The sequence below is a fragment of the Triturus cristatus genome, chromosome 3_1, assembly GCF_964204655.1.
Source record: "Triturus cristatus chromosome 3_1, aTriCri1.1, whole genome shotgun sequence".
In the NCBI taxonomy this organism is placed as follows: Eukaryota; Metazoa; Chordata; class Amphibia; order Caudata; family Salamandridae; genus Triturus; species Triturus cristatus.
Window position 1 is genome coordinate 845,681,296 of NC_140583.1, and position 17,713 is coordinate 845,699,008.

Genomic DNA, 17,713 nt, shown 5'->3' on the forward strand with positions numbered 1-17,713 from the left:
GGGCCAGTGTCCTACTATCATATATATGTACAGTTATTAATTGTGCTGCTCTGTATATTCCGACACTTTGCCATATTTTTTGTGCTCACATATAAGTATTTCATCACACGGAAAGACGCCTTCACGTATTTTCAAAGTTTCCATCAAGCCTATTCTTCAAATGTCTGCTACCAAGCAAGGAAATAAGACTCCTAAACCACTTCTTTTCGCAGAAGCTCTTAAACAGTCTACTACTATGCCAACGAAAGGCCATGCATCCTCCTCGGCCCTTCACGCTGCGCCCTCTAATGGTGGGCAAGCGTCGGCGGCAACTATGCAGCGTATTCTGCATGAAATAACTGAGGTTAGTCGCCGACTAGATGACATGAACCTTACAATCACGTCCTTGGCTGAGGAGACTAAATCAATTAGAGCAGAAATCTCCAGCTTCCATGTGAAGGTTGAATCCCTGGACTCCAGAGTTCTGGCAATGGAGAAACGATTTGATTCCCTTCCAAACAAAGAACAAGACCTTTTATTCTTACATAGCAAGCTCATTGATTTGGAAGATCGTAGTAGGAGGGACAACATCCGTTTTTTTGGTTTTCCAGAGCGCATTGAAGGACAAAACTCCAGTGCATTTTTGTGTCGTATACTTCCAAAGCTGACTGGCATTTCTTTCACTCCACCTCTGGAGATACAGAGGGCTCATAGACTTGGCGCCCCACGCAATGATCCTGCTGCGCGACCACGACCGATCATTGCCTGTTTCCTCCGTCACGATCAAACAAGACAATTATTGGCTGCTGCTCGGTTACAAGGTTCTTTTTCCTTTGATGGCCATAGGATTCATATGGCAGCTGATTTCTCTAAAGAAACAAATGAGCGGCGGAAAGCCTTTCTTTCTATGCGACCTCAATTACGTCAATTAGGCATTAAGTACGGCCTATTTGAACCAGCACGTTTTCGCATCACCAAAGATGGAGTTTCTAAGGACTTTCATGATCCAGAGCATCTTCAGCAATTCTTGGACTGTCTTCAACCTCAAGATATGGAAGTTCTCACTCCATCTTCGCAGCAGGATCAGTCCCATTCTCCCTATAAGTCTTCTACTCCATTGCCAGACCGCAGCAGACGCCCTCCTAGTAGTCCTCGGCCTCGTGGTAGGGACCTTGAAAGACTTCACCGCTCACAAGAAGATAGGAAGTCAGCAATACAGTCGGTCTCAGCAGCCACATTCCCACAAGACTTACAAAGGGACAAGTCCCGCTCTCCTCTTAAAACCCCCTCGGATGCGGACTGAATAATACTTCCTCATGTGGGAAAAATCACTTCTTGACTTATTGGCAGTTTATCGTAGACTTTCGGTCCTTGCGGGCCTTGTTTATATTGTTAAACCATTATTATATATCTTTGGCATTTTTCGCTGTTATAATATCTGATTGCCTTTTCTTTCTCACCTCTTTTCTCACTAACTTCTAATCTTACCTCTTTTCCTTTTCACTTTGCCTTCTGCTATATCTCTGCCTTATAATGCTATTCTTTTTTCTCCCTGTATTTCTCACTTTTCATGCTACAATTTTATTGCATATTCTCAACTGGTTTTGCAGTTGCCCGGGTGCATTGGCGCCTAATTGTTTGATTATAGTTGTATCACCTTATTTGCTCGTATGCATATTGGTATAGATTTTTGATATATGTGTATGATATGTTTTATACGCTGAGGTTACCTCACATTTAATTACTGTAGGATCTCTCTTCTTCTGTAGTGTTGCTTCTCAACCTCTATTTGGCTTTCTCTATCTTCTTCTGTTCTTTTTTATATCGCTCTTTTGGGCTTCTCTTCTATATTATTAATGCCTTCTTAATTGCTTCTCTCTTTCTGTGGGGTCTTTTCCCGCGGCGGCGCTCTAGTGCGCCCAGACCCGCGGGTAACAGTCTTACGGTTTCTTGTTCTTTACTCGCTATTATTCCATAATTTCTTTATTACTGTACTATTTTCTAAATCTTACCTCCTTTCGTCTTTATCTTTTTATTGTTTTCTTTATGCATTTCATCTAGATTAGAAGTACTACTTCCACTTATATTCTTTCTGTTTCCTCTTTCTCTTGTTATTTCTCTCCCTTTCCTTTTGTTTGGTTCATCACGTTGTTTTGTGCTTTATATTATCTTCTTCCTCCTGATTTTTGCTCTATTCTACTATGACACAGGCACATTCTCTGAATGCGATCACCTGGAATGTACATTGCCTCACCCATTACATAAAGCGGAAGAAAGTACTCTCCTATCTCCAGACCAAACATGTAGATGTGGCCTTGCTTCAGGAGACCCATTTGGATGCTCTGGAGTCGGACAAACTTTGCAGAGACTGGGTGGGTAAGGTTATCCATAGTAGTGTTCAACAAGACGATTCCTCAGACACAGGCCCTCTCCGCAAATGTGGAGTAGCAATCCTCCTTCGCAAATCCCTCCGGTCACTGTCTCTAAAACATGGTCAGATGTAAATGGCCGTTATGTATTTGCCAAACTTAAAATTGGAGAGTCTCACATTTGTGTAGGGTCTGTTTATGCCCCTACGGGTACCAAAAAAACATTCTTTCTTCAACTTTCCCGTTTGCTGCTTGAAATTAATGCATCACAATATTTGATTGGCGGAGACTGGAATGTGACGCAAGATTCCATTCTAGACAAAACTGGCCCATTAGATAGGGGCAATGCGTCAGACAGAGCCTTGTTGGGGGACATCATATCAGATATCGGACTGGTTGACCATTGGCGTTTTAGCCATCCAACGGATAAGGAATATACTTTCTTTTCTTCGGCCCATGGTACATTTTCTCGTCTTGATTATTTCCTTATTTCTCATAATACAGTTCAATTCGTTACAGACTCCTGCATCCTGGAAGCGGCCTTGTCTGATCACTCTCCGGTTCTCCTTTCCCTTGATCTGGGTCTCTCTCGGCCTGGGCGTAAACCATGGCGTATGAGCATCCAACGCCACAGGACTCCTGCTGGTAAGGCCCAACTGCAATCTCACCTTCAAAATTATCTTTCTACTAACCAGGGGTCTGTCACCTCCAGCAGGACTCTTTGGGCCGCGGCGAAGGCTACTTTGAGGGGGCAATTAATGCGTGATGCAGCAATTGCCAATAAACAAAATGCAAGGAGACAAAGTGAACTCGAATCTGATATACAAACTTATTCTCGCTTATACGCCGCATCTCCGTCTTTACAAAACCGCAAATTACTAGAGCAAGCTCGAATGGCCTTAAATAGCCTTTTTACATCCAAAGCAGAATTCGCTTTACAGAAAATGAAAGGCCGGCATTACGAGCAAGGGGAAAAGGCGGGAAGGTTATTAGCCGCGCAGCTGCGTCAGAGGGAGGCGTCCATGGCCATTCCGGCCATTAGATCTACGCAAGGTCACCTGTGCACGAAACCTCAAGACATCGTTAATGAGTTCGCCTCTTTTTACGAATCTCTTTACACCTCCGATAGTAGAATGGACCCGGATAAAATGACAGCATTTCTTGCAAAAGTACACCTTCCTTCTCTTTCGGCGGAGGGCAGAGCCATCCTAGAGGGTGAAATAACCAGAGATGAGGTCTCTAGTGCGATTACTGCCCTGCCCTATCACAAGGCCCCTGGTGAAGATGGATTTCCCCCTGAGTTCTATCGCTGGGCAGGTCACAATATTATTGATACCCTGCATACCGCATTCCAGGAGGCGGATAGTTCATCTTCACTAGGACCTCTTTCTAACAAGGCTATTATTGTTGTGCTTCCAAAGCCAGGTAAGGACCCCCAGCTCTGCAGTAGCTATCGTCCCATCTCTTTATTGAATACTGATATTAAAATCCTGGCCAGCATCCTTGCTTCGCGTTTGCGTAAGGTCTTGCCTTCCTTGATACACCATTCTCAAGTAGGCTTTGTACCGGGTCGATCCTCTAGGAATCATCTGCGTTCTCTGGCCCATGCATTATGGTCGGCTCAACATCTTAAGGATGATGCGTTAGCCCTTTCACTTGACGCAGAAAAGGCGTTCGACCGCATCGAATGGAACTATCTCTTCAAGGTCATGGATAGATTTGGTTTAGGCAAGAAATTTATTGATAAGGTACGCTTATTATATGATCATCCTTCTGCTCAGGTAAATTGCGGTGGGTTTCTATCAGACACCTTTACTATTAAGAGAGGGACACGTCAAGGATGTCCACTATCCCCTCTTTTGTTTCTTCTGGCTATGGAGCCCTTGGCCGCCACCATTCGTCAATCGGATGAGGTCTCTGGTGTCCCTCTTCCAATTGGACATTCTAAAATATACTTATATGCTGATGATATACTACTCACACTTACTCGTCTTCCCCGGTCGATTCCTTCTCTTCTTCACATTATCAATGATTTCTCCTCTTTTTCAGGTTATAAGATTAATTGGGACAAGAGTGAAGCTTTGCCCATCTCTAACGGTACCACCAAAGCAGCCATTTTTGGATTCCCTTTTCATTGGCAGCCTTCACGCCTTAAATACTTGGGTGTCCTCGTTAATAAAGGATTGCAAGACATGGTTGCAGATAATTTATCTCCTCTTATATCCCAAATGCAACGAGATTTTGACAAATGGAAGGCTTTGGGCCTTTCTCTTTGGGGCAGAACTCAGGCGGTTAAAATGGTTACCCTTCCGAGATTTATATACATTCTAGGTATGCTTCCTTTGCAGATCCCTCTATCCTTACTTCGATCAATAGATGCCCAGATTAAAACTTTCATCTGGGGTACTATGAAACCGCGACTTGCTATCACTAAGTTGAAGGCTCACCAATTATCTGGCGGAATTGGTCTTCCTTCTATTGAGCACTACTCTCTGGCGTTGCATATTTCCCAAATCTCATATTTTTTACCTGGCATCAAGGATTTACCACAATGGGTTCAAATAGAAAGACATCTTCTATCCTCGGAATCAAACCTTTCTCCTCTGTATGGTACTGGCTCTAGTCGTTCTGACCCAAAAAACCCGATACTCTCCGCCATGCATAAATCCTGGCAGAGAAGTCACAGATTATTAGGCTCAAACTCCAGAATACATGCTAAGGCTCCCTTGTGGAATAATTCGGGGATCCGTATTAATGGCCGTATGTTATCCTGGTCTGAATGGCGAGCTGCAGGTATTCTCTATCCGGATCAACTCCTACATGATGGGGATTTTAAGTCATTCTCTCAACTCAGGGTAGAATTTGATCTTCCCCTTCATCATTCTTCCAAATATCTTCAACTCCAACAATGTTTAAAGACCCATATGGGATCATCACCATGGCTCCTACAGGATTCCCCCATATTATCCTATTTGCACATTTGGGGGAAATTTAAGGGTGTTACTTCTGGTATATACAAAATTTTTTCATCTCATCTTTTTTCTAAATCTCTTTCACATGATCTCCAGCGTAAATGGCAATCTCGTCTCTCCATTTCCTTTTCCGATGCTGAGTGGGATTTGATTCTAGAGAGTTTAAATAAGGGAGCTCGTGAATCAAGGCTTAAATTTTGTCTTTTTAAAATTCTGCATGATTGGCACTGGTCTCCTGTCAAATTACACCAAGCTGGTCTTCTCTCGCATTCTAACTGCTGGAGATGCTTCAATTCAGGTTGTGATATTACTCATATCATTTGTGAATGTCCTAGTATTCAACCCTATTGGACTTTTATTGGTGCTACCTTGAAATCCACCATGCCCCTAAAATTGCCACTTACATCTACTAACATTCTCCTACATGACTTACGTCATTCCCCAAAGCTCACGAAGCCACAACTCCGTCTTTTTCATACTTCAATTGCTACTGCCAAAATATGTATACTGCGTCATTGGAAATCAACTATGCCTCCATCACAGGAGGATTGGTTGGTGGCCATGATGCAAAATGCTTCCCATGAACGTACAATCTATAATCTTCAAGATCAAAATGACACCTTTCTTCGAATATGGTCTCCATTTCTTAAATCAAATGCTGCTGACCCTCCGGCCTCCACTTCTACTCAAACACACTAATCAACTTTCACTTTTCTGTCCTTTGTTTTTTCTCTTCTCTCTGTTCCCTCACAATCATTTGCTTCCTCCGTTGTGGTACTCCTCTGCTTTTATTTAATTATTTTTCCTTTGTTCTATTTCTTTATATTTCCAGCACTCTTTATCCTACTATGTTTTTCTTCTCTCTTTTTTCCCTATTGCTCACTCTTATTATATATTATGCTGGGTTTTGATATCTTTGTTGCATCAAGTTGTATTTATCTATTTAAACGCATATTTATATCGTATTTATTTATCAATTTCTTATTCCATGATTCCTTCTAACATGTAATTATTCTCTTTTATTTACTATTGCATATGCTCTAATGTATTTGTCTTATAAAATTCAATAAAAAATTTCAACATTGAAATGCAAGGTAGACAGTGGGAATAAATGAATAAGCAGTCTTCTACTAAGGAAGAAACCAGGTTCTTCTTTTCATAAAGTAGACTACCACTGAAATCACTAGAATGTCTAATAGGCATTTATAGTGTCTTGATGGCTAGAGCAAACATTAACAGACACCTTTACACTCTCCTGTTGTATATGAGATTAGAAGGACGGTTGACAATTAGATTGCATTGGTGGGACTTTCAAATGATTCTCAGAACCTATTGGTTAACATTTTATTCACTTCAAATGCCTCACTTGCTGTCCATCTGTATCCATTAACCTAAATAATCGAAGGACAAACACAAAAAGTTGATGTAAGACTTATGACCTATGTGTTGTAAACTTTATACACGATGTAAATGATAAACAGAGAACATTTCAAGGTTCATTTTTTGTGTGTTGGGTGGCTAATGCAATATAATGATTGAATGCACAGGGACTGAGCATGTATATACAAATGTGTAGATATTGCTGTACACTTGAAAAAAAGAAGGCCCTTCAAGAACCTGGGGTGGTGTGTTCTATGATATTCAGTGAACAGAACTTCCCCTCACACCACTCCTACTGGTAAGAGAGATCAGAGTCGCGCATTCTAAAACAGTTCTGTTAATTGATGTTTATCTAAGTCATGCTAAATAGGGTGTTTTATTCTCGTAACCATGCGCTGTCTAATTTGTTGCATACGTTGCCTCTTCCATTGGGACGAAGGGCCGTCCTTGTGTTTGACCCCGACAACGTTAGTAAACATCATTCAAAGAGGGTCAGTATACATCTGCCCTGCCGATAGAAAATGAAAGAGACGCTCATTGTCAAGGCGACGAGTGCCGCGCAGGCAAGGCCATTGGTAGACTCATTAACCTTCCGCAGTGATCAGGCCACTTGAACATGGAGATGATGCTCGAGCCAGGAGTGCACGAGGGCTAATTGCTTCCTGCAAAGACATTCGACTGGTTCAACAAATCACGGTGAGGACCTTGCAACGACACCAATTCCACGCACTTGGTATTAATTGCTTCGCTCCCGATGTGCAGAAGGGCATACGCCATAACTGAAGAGGCCGCACGAGGCCAGCACCTCGAAAAGATGCCTTAACTCCAAAATGGCTTAATGAGCGGCGTAGCTGCAGGTGTGTTTTAACGGTGCTTGTTAAGGAATTGCATTAAATAGGCGAAGAAAGCGATATAGCTCTACTGATCGCTGTTTATTAGACGATGCATGGCAAATGTTTAAAATGAACTTATGCTTAAAAAACATGTCGTGTCGACCCCGATGGTGCCTGCCTGTTCATGATGATTCCTGATGTTTTCCCGCATATCTGAACACAGCTAGTGCACAGAGCTTACAGCTTGATGGAACTGGTTAAATGGTTAACAAGTTTTCCAAAATGTCCATGACACATCAACTCTCTTATTTCACACACACGACTTTGAAAATATGATGAACATCTTCCTAATTTTTGCTTGTGTTGAAACAGCATTATAAATAGTGAAAAAAATAATTGTTTAACAAACCAAGTTTTACAATTCTGTCAGTTAATAAGGGTGCACTATTGCACCGATTCACGAAAACAGTTGCAAACTATAGCATGTTTAAGTTATTTAGACTCGTTGTTCAGGAGTTTAACGGTGGAGCAGGTTAATTGCATACTATCAGCCTATAATGTTGACTTATACCCTACCCGACGGAGCATCTTCATAAACGTATGTTGATGTTGTGAAGCAGTACTCCAGCATTACGTTTACAAGCTATTGCATGCCGCTTTGAATCGGCCCAAAATATCTAAAATGGAAATAAAAGAGGACTATTCAGCAAACGTTAGTAAAAAAAAACAGGAAGTTTAACTTTTTTGTGCTGATTCACTGAAGGAGTACTAAAGTAATACTCCTGGGGCTATATTACACAAGTACCCCAGTGTCCGCTTTGTGAGGCCCTGGGGCACTTTGGTATCACAGAATGGGCCGCAGATGCTTATGCGGCCCCTTTTCGAAAAACAGATAGCGCTGGCGCACATACAGTGCCAGCGCTATCATTAGAGGGCGTGCCCTCTATTGCATGCCCCATGCCAATGACTGAATCACTTCGCCTCTGCACCCATGCTGTATTACCGTCATGGGCGCAGAGGTAAACTTGCCTTCAGAAGGAGTACTGAAAGTGAGCACAAAAAGGTGAAACATTTTCAGTGCTCCTTCTAAATGCAGCCCTCGAAAGGAATGAAAGGGGGTCCAGACATCCCCTTGGGGGTGGGTGCAGTCACTCACTGCACTTGCCTGCAAAGGGATCTTTAATCTATTTTTAAAAGTGCAGGCGGGTTGCCATCTGAACAGAAAAACAAAGAGCAGCTTTTAAACAGCTGCTCCGTCTTTCTCTGAAATGCGCTGCCCCTTGGGCAGCGCAAGTTCATGGCTGCCCAAAGGGCAGCACATTGTTCCTGATAGAGCGCACTTTCCATGTTTACACATGGCGCAAATATGGAAAATGTGCCCTATCTGTAATACGTGCCCCGTAGTACTACTTCATGCATTTATAAATGCTTTTGCGAATCATTCCCTAGGAATGGGTACTCTACATATCATTTATAAAACACCTGGGTACATGTTTTTTTCTAAAAATACCTATTTTTCTTTCATCTAAAAAATGCGATTGAATATCTCGACTTTATACACAGATCCTGTGCAAATGCATAATTTTAGTTTCTGATCATACTCTTTCTGCACTACTTGCATATGATCCATCCCGGTTTAAAATTCGGCTAGCATGGGGCAAAACATATGGTGGGTGGAAAAAGAGAGGATTGGAAGTGTCCTAAACCGAACAGTTTATTGTAACATGAATAAAAGAATACGAGAACAGTACTTTACTCTTTACCATTAATTGTACTTCTTTCTCTGCTAAATGTCTCCCTTTCGACTGATACTCGAACATTTGATTATATTAATGACTGTTATGGTCATTATCTCTTTGTGTTGATTACATCTAATTACGGTAAATAAGCACTAATGTGTAGGCTAGCTTAGATATTAATACATAAAACTACACGCACACACATACTCATATGGTAAAAGGGAGACCTGCTTCCTGACACTCCACCTGCTCTGCTAGGATCATGCTTCAGTTAAGACAAGCATTTAGTGGAAATTAAAAACATTTGTAGCATGAAACAGTTGTTATAAAGGTAAAAGGTACCTGTACTATAGAGTAGAGACGGTCACTATTAGGATGTCAGGGTAGAAGTGAATTTTAATAATATGCAGAGCAACCTAAGTAATTATCATTATCCTTATAATCAGGAAGTCAGTGCTTCCCACTATAGATGACTGGATAATCAAAATCCGAATTATATCAAGCTTAGCGTGAGTTCTTGGGTTACACATATATGGTACATGTTTGGAGCATTCTAGGAGTTGTTGCATGTCGGTATGTGCAGTAAAGTTTGCGGCGCATATACATATGCATTTTGTATGCTTGAAGAATGCCCCAAACTTGGGATCTAGGTTGGGGAGGACAAACCACCATGTTGGATGTGCATGTGCGATGGAATTTTATTTTCCGAAAACAGCCACACATCTATGTTTGTTCTTGAAATAGGAATGAAATGATCAATGGACAAAATGCATAACAATTGCTGAGTAGGACAGGTGAGCAGAGAATTGTTAGAGTAACAAATAAAAAATGGAAGGCCCTGTTATAGGCTGCTGAAGATTGGCACATTATATAATTGTATAAGAGAACAGCCACCAATGTGTTTCTGCAAATTTATTGAGTTCTTGCTTGGCATTGGGTACTATAAAGATCCATTCAATTTTCTTCTTCCGGTGTTCAAGCTCATGGCTTCCTCTTAGGCTCTGATTCTGAGCTAAGTGTTATTTATCACCCTGATGAGCAACAATACCAGTTGGTACTTTAGATATCTGGTGTGATAAGTAACACCTATTATGAGTTTATGGGGAATAACATGCAGATTTTGGTGTTTAACACATAAAAATCTGCATGATACAGTAAATACTGTATGTTTTCCCCTGTTAAATTTTTGTCAGGCTTGACCTGCCGAAATCTAATGAAGGTTAAGTTACTTAATGCATCTGATAATTATTGGATGCGTTAAATACCTTCACACTTGTAAATTGGGACCCATGCGTAAACCAGAGTTTACCCATGGTTTGTAAAATTACGAGGAACTCATAATCAGGCCCTTTGTGTTTTCCGAAAGACTTTCTCAATCGTGAATAAAATTGTCATTTCTGTTGTTCATGAAGGAAGATGAAGTGCTCAACTTGAGGAAACTTCCAACCTGTTTCGTTTCAATTGTGTTCTCAGATCCTGATTTTCAAGATGCGAAGGCTGCTATAGATGCATGCTGATTTGCAGGGGTTGATGATCAGCACAACATGTGTACTATTGCAATTAAGCCACTCTCTGATGCTGAATTTCTTTGAATCTCTCTAAGTGAAATAAGTTCTCTTATTCGCGTGAAGCTTACACACCAATGAATTTTGGAGTGCATAAAAATTAGGGGTGTGCGGTAAACTCTGCGGAATATGTGGAGTTTTGCAACTCCGTGCTCCGCTTGGAGCGCAGAGTTCGGCAAAAACTCCACCTATGCCACATGGGGGAGTTTACTGGCACTCACCCCCAATTTTGTTGCTGTTGTCCATGTCCACCCTCGAGCACTCGGACAGAGCAGTGCCTTTACCAACAAGCGAAGCAAAAGGACAGGAGAGAGCATCATCTGCAACTCTGCAACACTATGCATGCTACCAGCGAGCGTGGAGAGGGATGTGCCCAGGATAGAGCTCTCACTGGAGCAGAGAGAGGTAGGCCAGAGCACCATGGTAACCACGAGCGAGGCTGGACTGAGCGAGACCAGTGAGGGAATGCCACCCAAGCACAGCCAGAGCTGCCGGTCAGTGCGCCTCTGCGAGTCCGCCCCCGGCCTTCTCTTAAGCTGCCATTCATCGACCCCCAACCACTGTCTGCTAGGAGGAACGTGGGGTTCCTTTATCTCAAAAGGCTGCTTCTTTCAACCAACTAGGAGCATAGCAGGTTCAGGGTCACATATGAGGTGGTAATAAATAAAGAACAGCATATATTTTGTAAGTGATCTAAATAGTGGGAGACCGTCATGAAACTACATTTTCTCATTTTGCCCCCTCCCCATTACCAATTTTCTGCAGTTTACCCCAGCACTGTAACTTGTTTCACTTCTGAGATCTGCAAGCCATGGGTTGACAGTGCAAAAACAGTAACTTGTCTGTGGAGAAGGAATGGAAAGCAATCATACCCTAAGAGTGGGTACTCAACATATAATTTATAAAACACCTAGTTACGTGTGTTTTGATTTTTAGTTTTTTTCCTGACAATACCTATTTTTCTTTCGACAAAAAATGCGATTGAACATCTCGACTTCATACACAGATTCTGTGCAAATGCCTCAATCCATGCCAATTTGGAGAAGGTTTTAGACACTAAGAGGGTTACATTTACTATTATCACTCCAATTTTGGGGAAGGTGTTGGACACTAAAGGGATGACATTTACTATATCCACTCCAATCTGTACCAATTTGGGAAAGATTTTGGACACTAAAAGAGTGACATTTACTATTCCCATTCCATTTAAAAACATTCTGGGGAAGCTGTTGAACGCTAAAAGGGTGACATTTACTTTTCACACTCCAATCGAAACCAATTTGGGGAAGGTGTTGGATAATAAAATGGTTATATTTACTATTCCCACTCTAATGTATACCAATGTGAGCAAGGTGTTGGACTCTAAAGGAATGACATTTAATATTTCAACTCCCATCTATACCGATTTAGGGTAGGTGTTGGACACTAAAACAAGGGGACATTTACTATTCTCACTCCAATGTTGGGGATGGTGTTAGACACAATCGGAGTGACATTTACTATTTGCACTTCAATTTAAACCAATTGGGGAAGGTGTTGGACACTAAAAGGGTGGCATTTACTATTCTCATTTCAATTTAAATCAATTTGGGGAAGGTGTTGGATAATTAAAGGATGGCATTTATTATTTGCACTCCAATATAAATACATTTGGTAAAGGTTTTGGACACTAAAGGGGTGACATTTACTATTCCCATTCCAATCTAAACCAATTTAGACAAGGTGTTGAACACTAAAAAGGGTGCATTTACTATTGCCACTCCAATCTATATCAGATTGTGGAAGTTGTTGGAAACAAAAAAGGTGATCTTTACTATTCGTACTCCAAAGTAAACGTCTTTTTAAAAAAAAGTGTTCTAATTTGTTTTTAACCTATACAAATATTTTCTTCACAGCAGAGTTACAAAAATGTGTCTTCATAACTAATGAAATATATTTGACCTATTTGAACTGTTCACTTAGCTATTTTAGTGTTGTATTAGAAAAAAGCCTGACATCTTACAACCTTTCATTTCACATGCTTTGCACAGTTCAATTGTAACACAGTTCACTTTTCAAACTCCTCTAACTTCAGTCGCAGAAAAATAAATGTAGAAAGACAAAGTGACTTTTGACCTCTGTCACTGAAAGCCAAGCAAAGGGGGCAAGATAAGATTTAAAGGCATCTTTATTACTCTTTCACTTTGTGAGCAATAAGATGCCATTAAATCTGTTATCTTGTCACATTTGCTCCACTTTCAGAGACAGAGGTCAACAGTCAGTTTGTCATCCACAGAAGTTAGTGGATTTTCAGCTCAAATGGTGAGTAGTCCCTAAAAATGGTCTGTCCTGATTTAATCTTGCTTGACAATGCAAGTGGGTGAGTGGATTTTCCAGCCCTGCTATGCCAGTTTGGGGAAGGTTTTAGACACTAAAAGGGTGACATTTACTATTATCACTCCAATTTTGGGGAAGGTGTTGGACACTAAAGGTGTGACATTTACTATTTCCACTCCAATATGTACCAATTTGGGGGAAGGTGTTAAATACTAAAACAGTTACATTTACTTATCTCATTCTAATCTATACCAATGTGAGGAAGTTTTGCAACACTAAAGAGGTTAAATTTACTATTTCTACTCCAACCTATACCAATTTGGGATAGGTGTTAGACACTAAAAAGAGGTAACCTTTACAATTCTCACTCCAATGTTAGGGAAGGAGTTGGACTCTATCGGAGTGACATTTACAGTTTGCACTCCAATCTAAACCAATTGGGGAAGGTGTTGGACACTAAAAGGGTGACATTTACTATTCCCATTTCAATTTAAATCAATTTGGGGAAGGTGTTGTACACTAAAAGGATGACATTTACTATTCACACTTCATTATAAATAAATTTAGGAAAGGATTTGGACACTAAAGGGGTGACATTTACTATTCCCTTTCCAATCTAGACCAATTTGGGGTAGGTGGTAAAAATATTATATGCACAATCAATACTCCATACTCACACATAATTTATTTTTGATCTATAAAATAACCTAAAATATACGAATGCACACTAACCAAGCTACAAAACTACATATTCATAAATAAATGTTAATATATAAAAGAATATCTAACACTATTAATATATTAAAAAAAATATTTACTTGCATTCCTAAACTGTGAACCATAAAATAAGAAATATAATCATAGTCCAAAATTAACAATCATACAATTTAAAAAACATATAAAATCAATTTTTAAAATAATTTTTCCTTAACAAAATGAAAATTAACACATTTTAGCAAATGTATTCCCAGAAACAAAACATATTTGTAGGAAGGTGGACTATTATATGGAGATGTTGGTTAGACTTCACCATGCAATACTATCACAAACCCCAAAGATGGTTCTTGGATTCACAATAATTTCTTAGCTCAGTCCAGGTAGAGCAGTCAGACTTTACTAGAGGAACTTGTGTTAAGCATTTCAGAGTACCAAAATGTTCGATAAGTAATTGGCACAACTCAAGAGACATCCAAAACAAATTTGTAAATATAAATTGTATTTTTATCTTGATTCAAACACCAAAAACCAATGAAATAAAATACATATAACCAGAGTTATGGATATTAGAATCAATATAAAATCTATACAAAATAATACAGTGGAACTTGAATATTGTGGTCAATGGGAAAAACCACTAGTGACAGTTGGTCACTTGCAGGTTAAGTTGTATGGTACTTCTGCAGAGTAAAAGTGATGCGGGTCCCAGGACCAGGCCACAACAGTCAATTCAATTTTACCTGGCTAGTAGAGCCAGAGTGCAGAGTTATCCTGGCTACCCCTGGTGCTGAACAGGAGTCATGGGATTGCTTCTTTTACCACTTACATGGTGCTGCAGGGATCAAGATATAAAAATACAACAACGGGTGGTTACTGATGTCGGTCAAAGGTCAGATGGAGTTCCCTCTAAGTGCAGCATCGAGTGCAGAGGTTGGTTGCCAGACTGGCGACCATCAAGCCTTAGCAGCAGTAAGCACAGCAGATGGATACTTTGATGTCCATTGGTTCCAGGGAACACAGTAGCTGCCTAGGAATTCATTGAAGCAGAATCGGATTACAGGAGGTAACCCTTAACCCTCATGGAGACTGGGGCAATAATGTGTAACAAGCAACAGTGTCTCAAGCAAGGATATTATTTGGCGAACAAGTATACTAGTTACAATTAATTTACCATGGAATAAATCAAGAGGAAAGAGTACCAAGGAGACAATTTTTGCGCTGTGGAAGTCGACGGCATTTCTTGCCAGTAGACAAGTTATATGAATAAATCAGAATACCTGCACAGCTTTTGGGATCCTGCAATTGATTGGTATCCCTCCCCACCCTCTGTTCTTTCATCCAAGCATTGGACATTCCGTGTCCTCTATGATGCAGTTCGGATTTGATCCTTGACACTGCTATCAAATCTATGTAACCGAGTCCTGATGATGGCCTAATTTGTCTACTAGCCAGAAACGCCGTCGACTTCAACAGCGGAACTCCTGGTGCCTTTATATACCCTATCTTACTTCTCTGTATCAATGTAGCATTAATTGTTTGGGTATCTCAAATTGTGTAAAGACTTTTATGTTTACTTACCTTTTATTGCGCCCACCACAATCTCTGTATATACCCACTCAGGTGTCACTTGCATCGTCACCAAAACTTCACGAGCACTTGCACACAGTATATTTTCGGTTACATGTCATTTAATGTAACACAGTGCTTCCTCCTCATGTGATTGTACATATGAAGTTCAATATGTCTAACATGATCAACATTTGAAATACATTGATCTTCTGCAAAAAAATGTCTCCCTGGTTCTCTTCACTCTTGATTTATTCCATGGTAAATTAATTGTGCCTATTATACTTAAAATAATACCCTTGCTTGAGACACTGTTGTTTGTTACACATAGGAATTCATAGAAGGCAAAACTACAGTTCCCACAATGCACTAGGACATCTGGATTTGGACGATTTCTCAGAGGGCCCGATGGCCAGAGATTCTTCAGAGCCTGAGCATTGTTTTACCTGCACTTTGCAGGAGACTAGTGCCACTAGTACAGGGGAGTCTGAGGGTGCGTCAGGCTCTTTTAGGGGTCCCGCTGTCTGGGGGAACCAAGCTATAGCCCAGGATGAGTCTTGATCATGTAGTTCCATTCCAAGATCATTGCTACAGGTATGGAGTATCCCTCTCTTGTTGTCGCTAACAAGTGTCTCTTCTTTGTCCTCTTCTTTGTCCTCTTCGATGCAGTATGTTTCAGATATCAGGAGGGTCCCTTGAATCCGAGATTTAGGGAAGTTAGGGGTGTGGGAGCAAGTAGAAAACAGTCCCTGCAGCTAGTCCGTCCCTGAGGTAACCACATCAGTTGACAACAAACTTGACATATTTAGGTGGTACCATAATGGAGCTAGCTACCCAAAGTTTGCCCGGATGCTATCCCATGTTATCCTATGGAACGCCTATCACTTATAGTGTACTTTAGTGGTAAAGGTCACTATAGAGACATATAAGCTTGTACTTCAATGTCCACATCTTTAATATACTGCACCCTGACTCCTGGGCTTAGGAGGTCTTTCGTAGGGGTAACTCAAATATATTAAAAGCAGTGCATTGACTGCCGTTTCCTTTGCACCCGGAGGCACTATTAAACTATAACCTTAAGTCTGGGTATTCAGGATGCTGAAGTTAGTCCATCAAGCGATCAAGCCGGCTGCTCCAGAAATTGAACAAGGATTCAAAGGTACTTTTTCGTTCTAATTTTTCCTCCCATCATCTAGTTTTAACTGTGGCTCTTCTCCCACCGTGGAGAATCAGGTGATTAGTAATACTTCTGGATTTAGTATTTAGTATTTAAGAAATTTGTCACTGATCATGGGCAGGACAACATTGGGAAATAGTGGCTCTGTCTCAACTCCTCTAACAAAACCCATGTCAATAGACCGGATGTTGGAAGGAGCCATCAGCATCTTCATCAATGAAGTTGCCCGAACAGAGAGGAGACTCTCTTTAAATCCAGGTGGTGATAGTGGGGGTCCATCCGGCCGTTCCCCCCGTTGCCTTCCGGACATGTCCTCTGTTCTTCCTTCAAATGGTGCTGTTTCTCCATCTATTCTGTCTGTAAACTGTGAGATTATTTCCCTCCAGATACCACCACTCCTGCTACTGTGCTAAGTAATACAGCAGTGCACCACAGACCGGCAAAGAAATCTAAACGTGGCAAGGAGCGCAAACAGACAGTCAGCCTTCCTCCTTCCTTCTCCGACACCTCACAAGAGCCGGAGACTTTACTAATACCAAGCCCAAGACCTCTATCTTTACCATCACAGCAAGAAAGCACATGTCGCACCCCCGAAGGAATTACCCCGGGCCAACTAAGCAAAAAACATATATCAATTAGGCAAAGTGCAGATCCTCCCCCCACCTCAGCTGTCAGATTTCCATGTCCCATGGAGGGAGCCAAGGATAAAGTTTTAACAGTGCACCTACTTGCCAAACTTCTGCTTATTATTCTCCCTCCAGCTGCCTGCCCGTATGTGGCAGTTTTGTTGGACATATCCATGTTAAGAGATGATCAGCGCGAAACTTAGGAGGACCTTTAACAAAACACTAGATTGGCTGGTTCACCACAGAAGCATGCCTTTTTCCATGCAAGTGAAATCTTGCATGTGAGAAGGTGTGCATGGATAGTGACAAACCTCCCAGAGCTTCATGGAGACTGTATTGTGATTAATTTTATAACTCCAAATGTGGTACATTATTTGCTTTTTAACCCTAGGCGAAGTATTTTACCAAGGAGCTCCATTACCCTGGTTCTGCTTGGTTATTTTTATAGACCTCCTCTTTTTGCGAGGCAGTAAT